Source organism: Mytilus galloprovincialis, chromosome 12, assembly GCF_965363235.1.
Source record: "Mytilus galloprovincialis chromosome 12, xbMytGall1.hap1.1, whole genome shotgun sequence".
Classification (NCBI taxonomy): Eukaryota; Metazoa; Mollusca; class Bivalvia; order Mytilida; family Mytilidae; genus Mytilus; species Mytilus galloprovincialis.
In genome coordinates this window covers 22,766,062-22,780,333 of record NC_134849.1, presented here as the reverse complement: position 1 = coordinate 22,780,333, position 14,272 = coordinate 22,766,062, and positions in this window count along the sequence as shown.

Sequence of the window (14,272 nt, the reverse complement as noted above, 5' to 3'; positions counted from 1 at the left end):
CATAATAATATTAAGGTATTTTCCTTGATAACTTTGAATGTCATGGCGATTTTTGATTTTTCAAATCTCACTTAGAAGAAATAAATAAATATTTACAATCCAATGGAACCTATAAAATTTAACTCATCACAATGACTTGTTTAATCAAATGAATCATTAGTCTATTATAATAATTGGTTTGTTTATTCAACTGTTGTCTGATGGTTGTGAACTAAGGTAATGCAAGTAGTAATAACTTAATTCAATCAAATTCTGATTGATTAAAGTGAGGTATCAACAAGGCATTTATAATTTGATCTTTTGTTCGGTGTTATGTCTTATAATAATAATGTGCCTGTAAAAAAAATTTCAGGTAACATCAGAGGGTTCTATAACACTGTTTTTTGGGTCTTTTTTTTTGTAATATCGAATTTTTGAGAGACATCTATTCAAATTTGAAATACTGTACAATGTATTTATGTTTCACGTAGAGCAAATGAATTCATTTAACAATTATTTCCCGAAAATGAAACAAATAGTTTTAAAACAGAAGGAGATACTTTCACCCGTTGTATGCCAATTGTTACTCAATCTATAAGCCTTTCAGTTAGTCCTAATATAAAGATTTATATATGCCTTTTTTTTTAATTGTTTATGGACTTTCCGTTTTGAATTTTCATCGGAGTTCGGAAAAAACGGTGAAAATTGATATTGCAAATATACATAAATATCAAAAACACCTATTGTTGTTGCAATTTGGATATAATAATACTTATTAACAGTGGCGGATCCAGAACTTTTCCTTAAGGTGAGGGGGGGGGGGTGGCGGCTGATTGACCTAAAGGGGGGGGTGGGGGGGGGGGGGCTCCAGTCATGCTTCAATGATTCCCTATATAATCAACCAAATTTTTCCCACGAAAGGAGGGGCCAGGCCCCCCAGCCCCCCCCCTGAATCCGCCTATGATTAAGAAGTTGGTAGCAAAAAATAAATAGATTTATTTGCTCATGTCTGAAGCCTTTTTTTAGCGCAGGAGATCCTATAGACATTTTTTGGTGCAAACTTGCATCAGTGAAAAGTGTATATTATTATTCGTAATCTTCTTGCTGCCAAAAAGATTTCTACAAAAAAACAAATATTCATTATGTAGAACGTCAATGATCCATAGTAACTTCATAATATCGTCGGGCGCCGACAATGTCAAATCACTGAGCCAAGAGAGTTATTTAGCGGGAATAAATTAACAGAATGACTTTTTTCTATATTTCAAACAAATTTCAACTAAAGAACTTTTAGGGATTTTGGTCCTAAATTCTCTTCAACTTCGTACTTTATTTGGCCTTTATAACTTTTTTTTGGATTCGAGCGTCACTGATGAGTCTTTCGTACACGAAACGCGCGTCTGTGGCGTATATACTTAATTTAGTCCTGGTATCTTTGATGAGTTATTTATATACAGGATGAAAACTTGAAAGAACTAAAATATTAACTTTTTAGTCACTTACACCTTATAACATTAGTTATTTCCCTAGTTTTTTTTAAATAATAACTAATACCATTATACCTATACACATTTCATTGATTCTCCCGTTTCCTTACATTTAATTACAAAAAATATAACTTTTACAATTTACTACGCGAAATATATTCATTATCATGATTATAAAGAAACAAATGTGCACTTTCATTTAAGAAAGGCCAAACAAATATTAGACTGCAATCAAAATGCCGGACTTTAGAAATATTGTTTTAAACACAGGTTTGGTCAATTTTCAATAACTTGTATTTATATATATACATATTGCTTCATGATAGAAGCAATTATATCAAACTATCTATTCAATTGGAATTGGGACGTTAAATCTGCAGGGGACGTTATACAATATGTCATCATGATCATCTTTTCCCATTGGTAATCTACATGTTCAATGCTCGTCAACCTAGGCTTATATTTGTTTGGCTTTCAAACTGTTTTGATCTGAGCGTCACTGATGAGTCTTATGTAGACGAAAACGCGCGTCTGGCGTATCAAATTATAAGCCTGGTACCTTTGATGACTATTTTCAGCCCACTATCTCGGGCCTTTTGAACCGTGTGGATGCTTTTGGCGGCGAGATAAAACAAGGCATAAACTCGTAAACAAGAGTATCGATGCAACACAATTGTGAAGCTATTGCCGCCGTACACCGAATCGATATATAAGTAAAGTAATCACAGTAAAGGAAACATAGTTCTTCGTCTCGAATCATGCCGCTGTAGAAAATTTCGATTCTTAAATAATGTTTCATTTGCAAATACTTTTTCAATTCACGTACAAGATTTTATGGCATTAATTGATTTTTCCGCAAATATAGGCAACTTTGCGAAATCAAAATGGATGTATTGTTATCTGCTCTACTGCTGTATTCTATATGCTCTTTATCAATATAAAAAAAATACAGCAATATTGATCAGTTAAAGCAAACGGCAATTCAATTACAAACGATTTTTTAAAAATGATTTCAGTAAAATTGTGTCAAAAACAGTGACCCATTTATTCATTGGAAAATCACTTTCTTAAAATATCACTTTGTACTTGGTGTTTAAATGGACGCAAGCAGGTTTGTTTATTTTAAATTCATGCTTATATATATATTAAGTAAGGTCAAACATTCGATACAACATGCACATTGACAGATTTCATATTGTAGGGTTTAATTTCGCCAGGAACACACCAACATTTATTTGTAATGACATGAAATAAGTTTGAGATTCTATCACGAAATACTGGCTGGGATGTGACCTGTTGTAGAATAATAACACATTAAACATGATACAAGAAGTGGAGGGGATTCCTCTTGATGACAAGAGTGAACCCTTTGGTATTATTTGATACCGTCCACTAAAGAGCCGGTAGGGTAGAGATATGTGCCAGAGGGGGACAGTTCCAAGTCCGTTTATTGTCTCCCTGAACCGCCAAATGAAAGGGGTCTTATAAATCCCCATTCACCATACCAATCATAACACTTTATCCTTTCTTGATAGTCTATATACTAGATTAATATGGATATATAAGTATATTAATCAGTCGTTAAATTACTCGTCAATTCTACATATTTTTAAGTGACTTCATTATAAATGATTTCTTTACAACAATGTCAAACACAGTGACCTATTTAACTATCGGAAATTCCATTTTAAAAATATATCCTTGTAATACTCAATGGATTCAAATGGGCGCAGGTAGATTTGTGTGTTTTAGGTCATGCTAATACATTTATTTTGTTGGGGCATTAGTATTTGCTACCTCATACTTTTATTTTAAAATCATACTTTATAAAAATAACAGAAATTCAAATAACAAATTCCACAAAAAAAAAGATATTAAAATTTGCTAAAACTCTATTGGTTACATATATATACAATATTAGGTCAATGTCAGGGAAATATAAACTATTTTGTATGAGGATGAGAAACTGGGGAAGGTCGAGGTTCTACCGAGCCTTTCCCCAGTTTTGCGCCGATTACAAAACAGTTTATATTTTTATGACATTGTTCTAATATTGTTTTTATACTGCAACTTAAACTATAATATAACTTAAACTTGTACATCGAAAGCTTTTTAAATCGTAACACAAATGTCAAACTTATTTTCATCCCTGAATGAACCCCTAACTGTGGAGAAAGTACTCCATGATGAAATTGACATAATACAAAATATAGCTATGTTACTATATTTAGGAAATAAACACAACTAGTTGCAGTATAAAATGATTCATTAACACCAACAGCTGGTATCGTATTGACACCTTTTGGGTATTTGTATTACACTGTGTAGCTAGGTACTTTAAAAAATGCAAAACATAATTTAATTAAAACCTTATTTTAAATGCGTTTCCCTCGGTGTTGGTTTGTGACCTGGATTTGTTTTTTTCTATCGATTTATGAGTTTTGAACATCGGTATACTACTGTTGCCTTTATTTATTCATTTCATGAACTGCTCAAAATGAGATATAAGCAAGGGCGATACTAGTTGAATAGATACAGTTTCTCGTTCAGGCCGAGCTAAAGTTTATACACATTTTAAAAATCGTGTGCAAAAGTATGGGATATATGATAAGTTTTTACAAACTTTTTATTCCTCGGTACAGCTGACTAAAACTCAAAAGGGATCATAAATTTCGATTGACGAGCTCGCTCTTTTTTTTATTTTAATTCCAAAATTTACAAAACATTTTTTTTATACATATTTGCAGCTGTTGAATCATTAATAGTTTAATATTGTTGATACATATCTAATATAAAACATTTTTAACCTTTCATAAAAAAAAAATCGTCAATGAACATGTTCAATCTCTAAATTATTAAATTGGCTGTTATAATCCAGTTTGGAGATATATTAGACAGATGCAAAACAATGTTCCAAATTTGGTCAGCCCACCTAGTATATTATGTTACAGTGAATTTGTATAATCAGGAATAATGTAAAATTCCTGATATTTCAGGGATAATGTAGAATCACTCAAATCATTAGTGATTATATATAACCCCTAAAAATGATCAGGGTGATTTTACATAATAACTGAATATTTTAATAATTATTCTACAAATTCCCTAATATGATTTCAGGTATAATCAATTTTTCAAACATCCTTAATTTTTTTTTATTATTTCTTCTCCTTATTTCTTAAAAATTAAAGTAAACAGTTTTTATTCCTGATCTACTACTACTACATTTATCTCTACTACTAGGCAAAGCTATCCATCCGTAATTCCGCACTCAGTCACTTTTTTTACCATTACGTTCCATTGCATGCGTGGCTAATTTACAATTTAAAAGAAATATTTTCAGTAATATTACGTTTCAAGGCATTGTACTTTGATTGTTACATTTTAATGTTGTGTCGTTGTTCTCCTCTTATATTTAATGCGTTTCCCTCAGTTTTAGTTTGTTACCCTGATTTTGGTTTTTGTCCATGGATTTATGAGTTTTGAACAGCGGTATACTACATGTACTGTTGCCTTTATCAGTGCACAGAAAAAATAAAATAAAAATATAACAGTAATTTTTTTATTTTTTGGTGTGGATTGTTATCCTCTGTATATTTCTTGGTAAAACCATGTACATGTTATGAAGTTTTAAGAATATTTGTGAAAGAGCAGATACAGAAATCTGCTCTTTGAAGCCCCCAAATGTTGTGCAAAGGATTGCTGATGTGGAAAGAAGTTCCATTGTACTATTGTATGTGGATAAAAAGAGAACTGTATTTATTTGAATTTGTTTAAATTAGTTGGTTTGCTTATGTCTTGTTCTATTGTCTGATTTAACGAGAAGATCTTTAGGGTAGATTGCTATGTGTTGATGTGTGATTTTATAGAAACCCATTCGTCTTGTTTGTATTCGTCTCAATTGTAATGTAGGCCACTGCAGGTTTTCAAGCATACATGTATAGCAAGCACCTTTTCACTGGACCATATCTATTAGGTTGATTTGAATTTTGTTGTGAAAGTCCCAAACACAAGAGCTGTACTCAAACTTAGGTCTGTAAAAATAAATGCTTGTTTAAAAAAAAATCCGTAACAGTATAATGTATTGTGCCACAAATTAAATATATTTCGCTAAATATTTAAATGTATTGCGGTTAAATGAGGTTATTATTTTCATATACATGTTTTGTGCTGAACATTTTACAATTTATGTTTAGGAGGATTTTTTAATATGATTTTATGGAATAAATTTTTTACTTTTATGAATAAAAATATTTCTTCATTTCAGTTATTTTGTATAATCCCTGACTTTTTTTCTAGTGATAAACCCTGAAAATTTTAGTGATTTTACATAATTCCTAAACTACATGTAACCAGGGATTCTATTTAATCCCTGTAAATTTTAGGGATTCTACTTAATCACTGATTATAAAAATTCACTGTAACACATATATATTTAAAAGAAAAATGAAGAAGAACAAAACAGAATATTTGAATGCTGAGGATGTATAAGAACATAAAGTGGTGAATAGTTATATTGCCAAACATGACCTTTCAATTTCCATTTTGCTGAGGGAGTTGAAACCTTTGTTTCTTCATAAATTATCAATTTCAAATGAACAGATAACATCTGAGACAACCATAACACTGTATGTAATTTTTGTCAAAAATCAAGATCAAAGGTAAAATATGAACAAGTGCAATCTATCAAAACAAAGCATTTTAGCATTTTCTCTCCGTGTAAACTTTGTATGTAGATCTAGTCAATTTAGGATTGAAGAAATAAAATTCCTGAAAATATGAAAACATTCCAAGGAAAAACATATATGCGGTCATCATGCTGTTTATTGCTAGCTGTTGATTTTTATATGCACTATCGAACAATGTATGGAAAAATATACCTCTATGACTTACCTATTGAGAGCCATTTATTCAAATTTGAAATATGTGTGTTTAACATAATACTGAAGAACTCACTTTACAATTTTTACCGAAAATTAAACGCACAAAGAGATATTTTCATCCGGTTTTATGCAAAGTGTTACTTAATCTATAAGCCTTTCAGTGAGTTCTAATATAAAGATTTTAATTTTTAATTTTTGTTTATGGACTTTCCGTGTTAATTATTTTTCGGAGTTCGGAAATAAAAAGCTGTAGAAAAAAGAAAAAACACAAAAATACTGAACTCCGAGGAAAATTCAAAAAGGAAAATCAAAAATCAAAAGGCAAAATCAAAAGGCAAAATCAAAAGTCCAAACACATCAAACGAATGGATAACAACTGTCTATATAGAAGTTGATATTGCGAACATACATTGTTATCAAAAATATCGACTGTTGTTTCAATTTCGAGATAATAATACTTATTTAAGAAGTTGATCATTGTTGATAGCCAAAAAAGAAATAGAGATTCATTTGCTCATTTCTGAAACCTTTTTTTATAGCGCTTGAGCTTCCATTATTTGGTAAGTGTATATTCTTTTTCTTAATCTTCTTGCTGCCAAAAGGACATTGTCGTGTAGTGACGAGTTCTACACAACAACAAATATTCATTTTGTAGAACGTCAATGATCCATGATAACGTCATAATATAAATAGTCGAGCAAAGACAATGTCAAAATACTGAGTCAAGAGAGTTATTTGGTGAAAATAAAGTTAACAGAATGATAATCACTTTCACCACATATCTTTCGAGTTATTTACCTAGGATTTTTTAAATACCATGATTATACCTATGCATATTTTATTGATTATCCCGTTTCCTCACATCTAAGTACAAAACATATAAACTTTACAATTTATTTCGCGAAATATAAACTTTATGTTAAGCGTCAATATAAAGATACAAATGTTTACTTTCATTAAAATCAAAACGTCGAACTTTTAAAATGTTTATGTTAAACACAGGTTGGATCAATTTTCATAATTTGTATATTTTGTTTTATCATCTTAAACTGTCTATTCAATTGGAATAGGGACGTTTAATCTATAGGGGATCTTTAAGTTATACACTATATCATCTTATCCCAGTGCGTATCTTAATGTTCAGTGCTCTTCAACCTTACACTTGTTTTGGCTTTTAACGTCTTTTGATCTCAGCGTCACTGATGAGTCTTATGTAGACGAAACATGTGTCTGGCGTATCAAACTTTAAGCCTGGTACCTTTGATAACTATATTCAGCCCACCATCTCGGGCCTTTTGAACCGTATGGATGCTTTTTGCAAGATAATAAAACAAGGTAAAACTCGTTAACAAGAGTATCGATCCAACACAATTGTGAAGCTATTGCCGCCATACACCGAACCGATATATGAATATAGTAATATCAGTAAAGGAAACATAGTTCTTCGTCTCGAACCTCATGCCGCTGAAGACAATTTCGATTCTTAAATAATGTTTCATTTGCAAATACTTTTTCAAAGATTTTTTACAAGATTTTATGGCATTGATTGATTTTTCCGTAAATATGAGGGTCTGGAGGGGGGGGGGTTCTGTTATTCTATAAACATTTAATTTTCAACCCTTTTTTCTCTAATCTTCAGAAAATTAACCCATTATTTCTCTACTCTTCAAAAAGTTAGACCACGCATTTCTCTAATCTTCATTTTTGTTGCCCATTTTTCTCTAATCTTCATTTTTAAGGGCATTATTCTTTGATCCTTTTACCCCATCCAAACCCTCAAGTATAGGCAACTTTAAGAAATCAAAATGGATGTATTTTTATCTGCTATACTGCTGTATTCTATGCTCTCTTTATCAATATATAAAAAATATACAGCAATATTGATCGGTTAAAGCAAACGGCAATTCAATTACAAACGATTTTTTAAAAATGATTTCAGTAAAATTGTGTCAAAAACAGTGACCCATTTATTCATTGGAAAATAATTTTCTATAAATATAACTTTGTACTTGGTATTTAAATGGACGCAAGCAGGTTAGTCCATTTTAATTAGATTTATGCTAATATAGATATTAAGTAAGGTCAAACATTCATTACAACATGCCAATTGACAGATTTCATATAGTTTGGGTTAATTTCGCCAGAAACACACCAACATTTATTTGTAGAGACATTAACATAAGGTTGAGGTCCTATCACGAATACTGACTGGGGTGTGACATGTTGTAGAATAATGACACATTACTCATGATACAAGAAGTGGAGGGGATTCCTCTTGATGACAAGAGTGAACCATTTGAAATTATTTGATACCCTCCACTAAAAAGCCGGTAAGGTAGAGATATGTGCCAGACGGGGACAGTTATAAGTCCGTTTATTGTCTCCCTGAACCGCCAAATGAATGTGGTCTTATAAATCCCCATACCAACCATAATACTTTATCCTTTCTTGGTAGTCTATATACTAGAATAATATGAATAAATAAAAATATTAATCAGTCTTTAAATTACTCGTCAATTCTACATATTTTTAAGTGACTTCATTATAAATGATTTCTTTACAATAATGTCAAACACAGTGACCTATTTATCTATCGGAAATTCCATTCTAAAAATATATCCTTGTAATGCTCAATGGACTCAAATGGGCGCAGGTAGATTTGTGTGTTTAAATTCATGCTAATACATTTATTTTGTTGTGGCATTAGCATTTTCTACCTCGTACTTTTATTTTAAAATCGTAGCATAAAATAACAGAAATTCAACTAGCAAATTCCAAAAAAAAGATATTAAAATTTGCTCAACCTCTATTGGTTAAATATATATACAATATTAGGTCAATGTCAGGGAAATGTAAACTATTTTGTATGAGGGTGAGAAACTGAGGAAGGGCGAGGTTCTCCCGAGCTTTTCCCAAGTTTTGTGCCGATTACAAAACAGTTTATATTTTTATGACATTAAACTAATATTGCTTTTATACTGCAACTTAAACTATATTATAACTTAAACTTGTACATCGAAAGCTTTTTAAATCGTAACACAAATGTCAAACTTATTTTCATCACTTAATGAACCCTTGACAGTGAAGAAAGTGCTCCATGATGAAATTAACATACAAAATATAACTATGTTACTATATTTAGGAAATAAACACAACTTGGTGCAGTATAAAATGATTCATTAACACCAACAGCTGGTATCGTATGGCCACCTTTTGGGTATCTGTATTACACTGTGTAGCTAGGTACTTTAATAAATGCAAAACATTATTTAATTAAAACCTTATTTTTAATGCGTTTCCCTCGGTGTTGGTTTGTGACCCGATTTGGTTTTTTTCTCTATCGATTTATGAGTTTTGAACATCGGTATACTACTGTTGCCCTTATTTATTTATTTCATGATTTGCTAAAAATGAGATATAAGCAAGGGCGATTCCAGTTGAATAGATACAATTTCTCGTTCAGGCCTAACTGAGGTTTATACACATTTTAAAAATTGTGTGCAAAAGTATAGGATATATGATACGTTTTTACAAACTTTTTATTCTTCGGTAAAACTGACTAAAACTCAAAAGGGATCATAAATTTCGATTGACGAGCTCGCTCTTTTTTTATTTTAATTCCAAAATTTACAAAACATTTTTTTTTATTTGCAGCTGTTAAATCATTAATAGTTGAATATTGTTTATACATATCTAATATAAAACATTTTTAACCTTTCATTAAAAAAATTCGTCAATGAACCTGTTTAATCTCTAAATTTTTAAATTGGCTGTTATAATCCAGTTTGGAGATATATTAGACAGATGCAAAACAATGTTCCAAATTTGGTCAGCCCATCTAGTATATTATGTTACAATGAATTTGTATAATCAGGAATAATGTAGTATTCCTGATATTTCAGGGATAATGTAGAATCACTCAAATCATTAGTGTTTATATCATGTATATATAACCCCTAAAAATGACCAGGGTAATTTTACATAATAACTTAATATTTTAATATTTATTCTACAAATTCCCTAATATGATTTCAGGTATAATCAATAATTCAAACATTCTTAATTTTTTTTAATATTTCTTCTCCTTATTTCTTGAAAATTAAAGTAAACAGTTTTCATTCTTGATCTACTACTACTACATTTATCTCTACTACTAGGCAAAGCTATCCATCCGTAATTCCGCACTCAGTCACATTTTTACCTCACCTGACCTGAAAGGTCAAGTGAGCTTTTCTCATCACTTGGCGTCCGTCGTCCGTCGTCCTGCGTCCGTCGTCTGTCGTCCGTCGTCCGTAAACTTTTACAAAAATCTTCTCCTCTGAAACTACTGAGCCAAATTTAACCTAACTTCGCCACAATCATCCTTGGGGTATCTAGTTTTAAAAATGTGTCCGGTGACCTGGCCACCCAACCAAGATGGCCACCATGGCTAAAAATAGAACACAGGGGTATAATGTATATTTTGGCTTATATCTTTGAAAGCAAAACATTTACAGCAAATCTTTAATGGGGGTAAAATTGTTGATCAGGTCAAGATCTATCTGCCCTGAAATTTTCAGATGAATCGGACAACCCGTTGTTAGGTTGCTGCCCCTGAATTGGTTATTTTAAGGAAATTTTGCAGTTTTTGGTTATTATCTTGAATACTATTATAGATCGAGATAAACTGTAAACAGCAATAATGTTCAGCAAAGTAAAATCTACAAATAAGTCAACATGACTAAAATTGTCAGTCAACCCCTTAAGGAGTTATTGCCCTTTATAGTCAATTCTTAACAAATTTTCGTCAGTTTTTGTAACTTGTTAAAAAATCTTCTTCTCGGAAACTACATGGTCAAATTAAACCAAACTTGGCCATAATTATCATTGTCGTAAATAGTTTAAAAAATGTGTCTGATGACACCGCCTAACAAACAAAATGGCTGGTATGGCTTAAATTAGAACATAGTGGTAAAATGCAGTTTTTGATTTATATCTTAAAAACTAAGACATTTAGGGCAAAGCTTTCAAGATTTAAATGTCCATCAGAATAAGATCTATCCCCTCGCAAATTTTCAGATGAATCTGACAACTCGTTGTTGGGTTGCTGCCCTAAAATTTGTAATTTTAAGAAAATTTTGCAGTTTTTGGTTATTATCTTGAATACTATTATAGATAAAGATAAACTATAAACAGCAATTTTGTTCAGCAAAGTAGGATCTACAAATAAGTCAACATGATAAAAAATTTAAGAGTACCCCTTAAGGAGTTATTGCCCTTTATAGTCAATTTTGAACAACTTTTCGTCATTTTTGTAACTTGTACAAAAATCTTCTTTTCTAAAACTATGGGCCATAATAAACTAAACGTGGCCACAATCTTTACTATGGTATCTATTTAAAAAAGTGTCTAATGACCCCACCTACCAAGATGACCGACCTCAGTAAATACAGTAATAGTTGAGCGACACAGGCTCTTGAGAGCCTCTAGTTTACCATTACGTTTCATTGCATGCGTGGCTAATTTACAATTTAAAAGAAATATTTTCAGTAATATTACGTTTTAAGGCATTGTGCTTTGATAGTTACATTTTAATGTTGTGTCGTTGTTCTCCTCTTATATTCAATGCGTTTCCCCAGTTTTAGTTTGTTACCCCGAATTTGGTTTTTGTCCATGGATTTATGAGTTTTGAACAGCGGTATACTACATGTACTGTTGCCTTTATTAGTGCACAGAAAAAATAGAATAAAAATATAACAGGGATTTTATCATTTTTTGGATCGGATTGTTATCCTCTGTATATTTTTTGGTAAAACCATGTACATGTTATGAAGTTTTAAGAATATTTATGAAAGAGCAGATACAGAAATCTGCTCTTTGACGCCCCCAAATGTTGTACACAGGATTGCTGATGTGGGAAGAAGTTCCATTGTACTATTGTATGTGGATAAAAAGAGAACTGTATTTGTTTGAATTTGTTTAAATTAGTTGGTTTGCTTATGTCTTGTTCTATTGTCTAATTTAACGAGATCTTTAGGGTAGATTGCTATGTGTTGATGTGTGATTTTATAGAAACCCATTCGTCTTGTTTGTATTCGTCTCAATTGTAATGTAGGCCACTGCAGGTTTTCAAGCATACATGTATAGCAAGCACCTTTTCACTGGACCATATCTATTTGGCTGATTTGATTTTTGTTGTGGAAGTCCCAAACACAAGAGCTGTACTCAAGCTTAGGTCTGTAAAAATAAATGATTGTTTTATAAAAATATGCTTAACAGTATAATGTATTGTGTCACAAAATTAATATATTGTGCCACAAATTAAATATATTTCGCTAAATATTTTAATGTATTGTGGTTAGATGAGGTTATTTTCATATACATGTTTTGTGCTGAACATTTTACAATTTTTTGTTTAGGAGGATGTTTTAATATGATTTTATGGAATAAATTATTTTACTTTTATTCTTTGTCTTTTGTAAATAAAAATATTTCTTCATTTCAGTTATTTTGTATAATCCCTGACTTTTTAGCTCACCTGGCCCAAAGGGCCAAGTGAGCTTATCCCATCACTTTGCGTCCGTCGTCCGTCGTCTGTCGTCGTCCGTCGTCGTCCGTCGTCTGTCGTCGTCCGTCGTCGTCCGGCGTCGTTAACTTTTACAAAAATCTTCTCCTCTGAAACTACTGGGCCAAATTAAGCCAAACTTGGCCACAATCATCATTGGGGTATCTAGTTTAGAAAGTGTGTCCGGTGATCCGGCCAACCAACCAAGATAGCCGCCATGGCTAAAAATAGAACATAGGGGTAAAATGCAGTTTTTGGCTTAAAACTCAAAAACCAAAGCATTTAGAGCAAATCTGACTGGGTAAAATTGTTTATCAGGTCAAGATCTATCTGCCCTGAAATTTTCAGATGAATCGGACAACCCGTTGTTGGGTTGCTGCCCCTGAGTTGGTCATTTTAAGGAAATTTTGCTGTTTTTGGTTATTATCTTGAATATTATTATAGATAGAGATAAACTGTTGACAGCAATAATGTTAAGCAATGTAAGATTGACAAATAAGTCAACATGACCAAAATGTTCAATTGACCCCCGAAGGAGTTATTGTCTTTTATAGTCAATTTTAAACAATTTTTATAAAGTTTGTAAATTTTTACTAACATTTTCCACAGAAACTACTGGGCCAAGTTCATTATAGATAGAGATAATTGTAAGCAGCAAGAATGTTCAGTAAAGTAAGATGTACAAACACATCACCATCATCAAAACACAATTTTGTCATGAATCCATCTGCTTCCTTTGTTTAATATTCACATAGACCAAGGTGAGCGACACAGGCACTTTAGAGCCTCTAGTTTTTTCTAGTGATAAACCCTGACAATTTTAGTGATTTTAAGATAATTCCTAAACTACATGTAACCATAGATTCTATATATTCCCTGTAAATTTAAGGTATTCTACATAATCACTGAGTATTACAAATTCACTGTAACATATATATATTTAAAAAAAAAATGAAATCTACCTTACATTTAAAAAAAAACAAATTAAAACTTAAATTCTGAACAGTTACACAACATAAAAAATGGATATATTATCAGAAAAGTAAAACACAAGATAACCATCTTATTTCTAGTTTCTAACTAATTGAATGTATCCATATTTTATGAAAAATATTATTCTAAAAGTGTACTTTGTATTCACTACAAACTTTTGCATTCACAAAACATTCAAAACACCAATCCACGTTGACATTCAGTTCATATGATCATGTTAATTGCAGATCTTAGGTTTACAATTACTTAAGGGCTTGTTGAAATTGTTATATGAATTTTAGCTCACCTGATCTGAAAGGTCAATTGAGCTTTACTCATCAATTGGCGTCCGTCGTCTGTCGTCCGTCGTCCGTAAACTTTTACAAAAATCTTCTCCTCTGAAACTA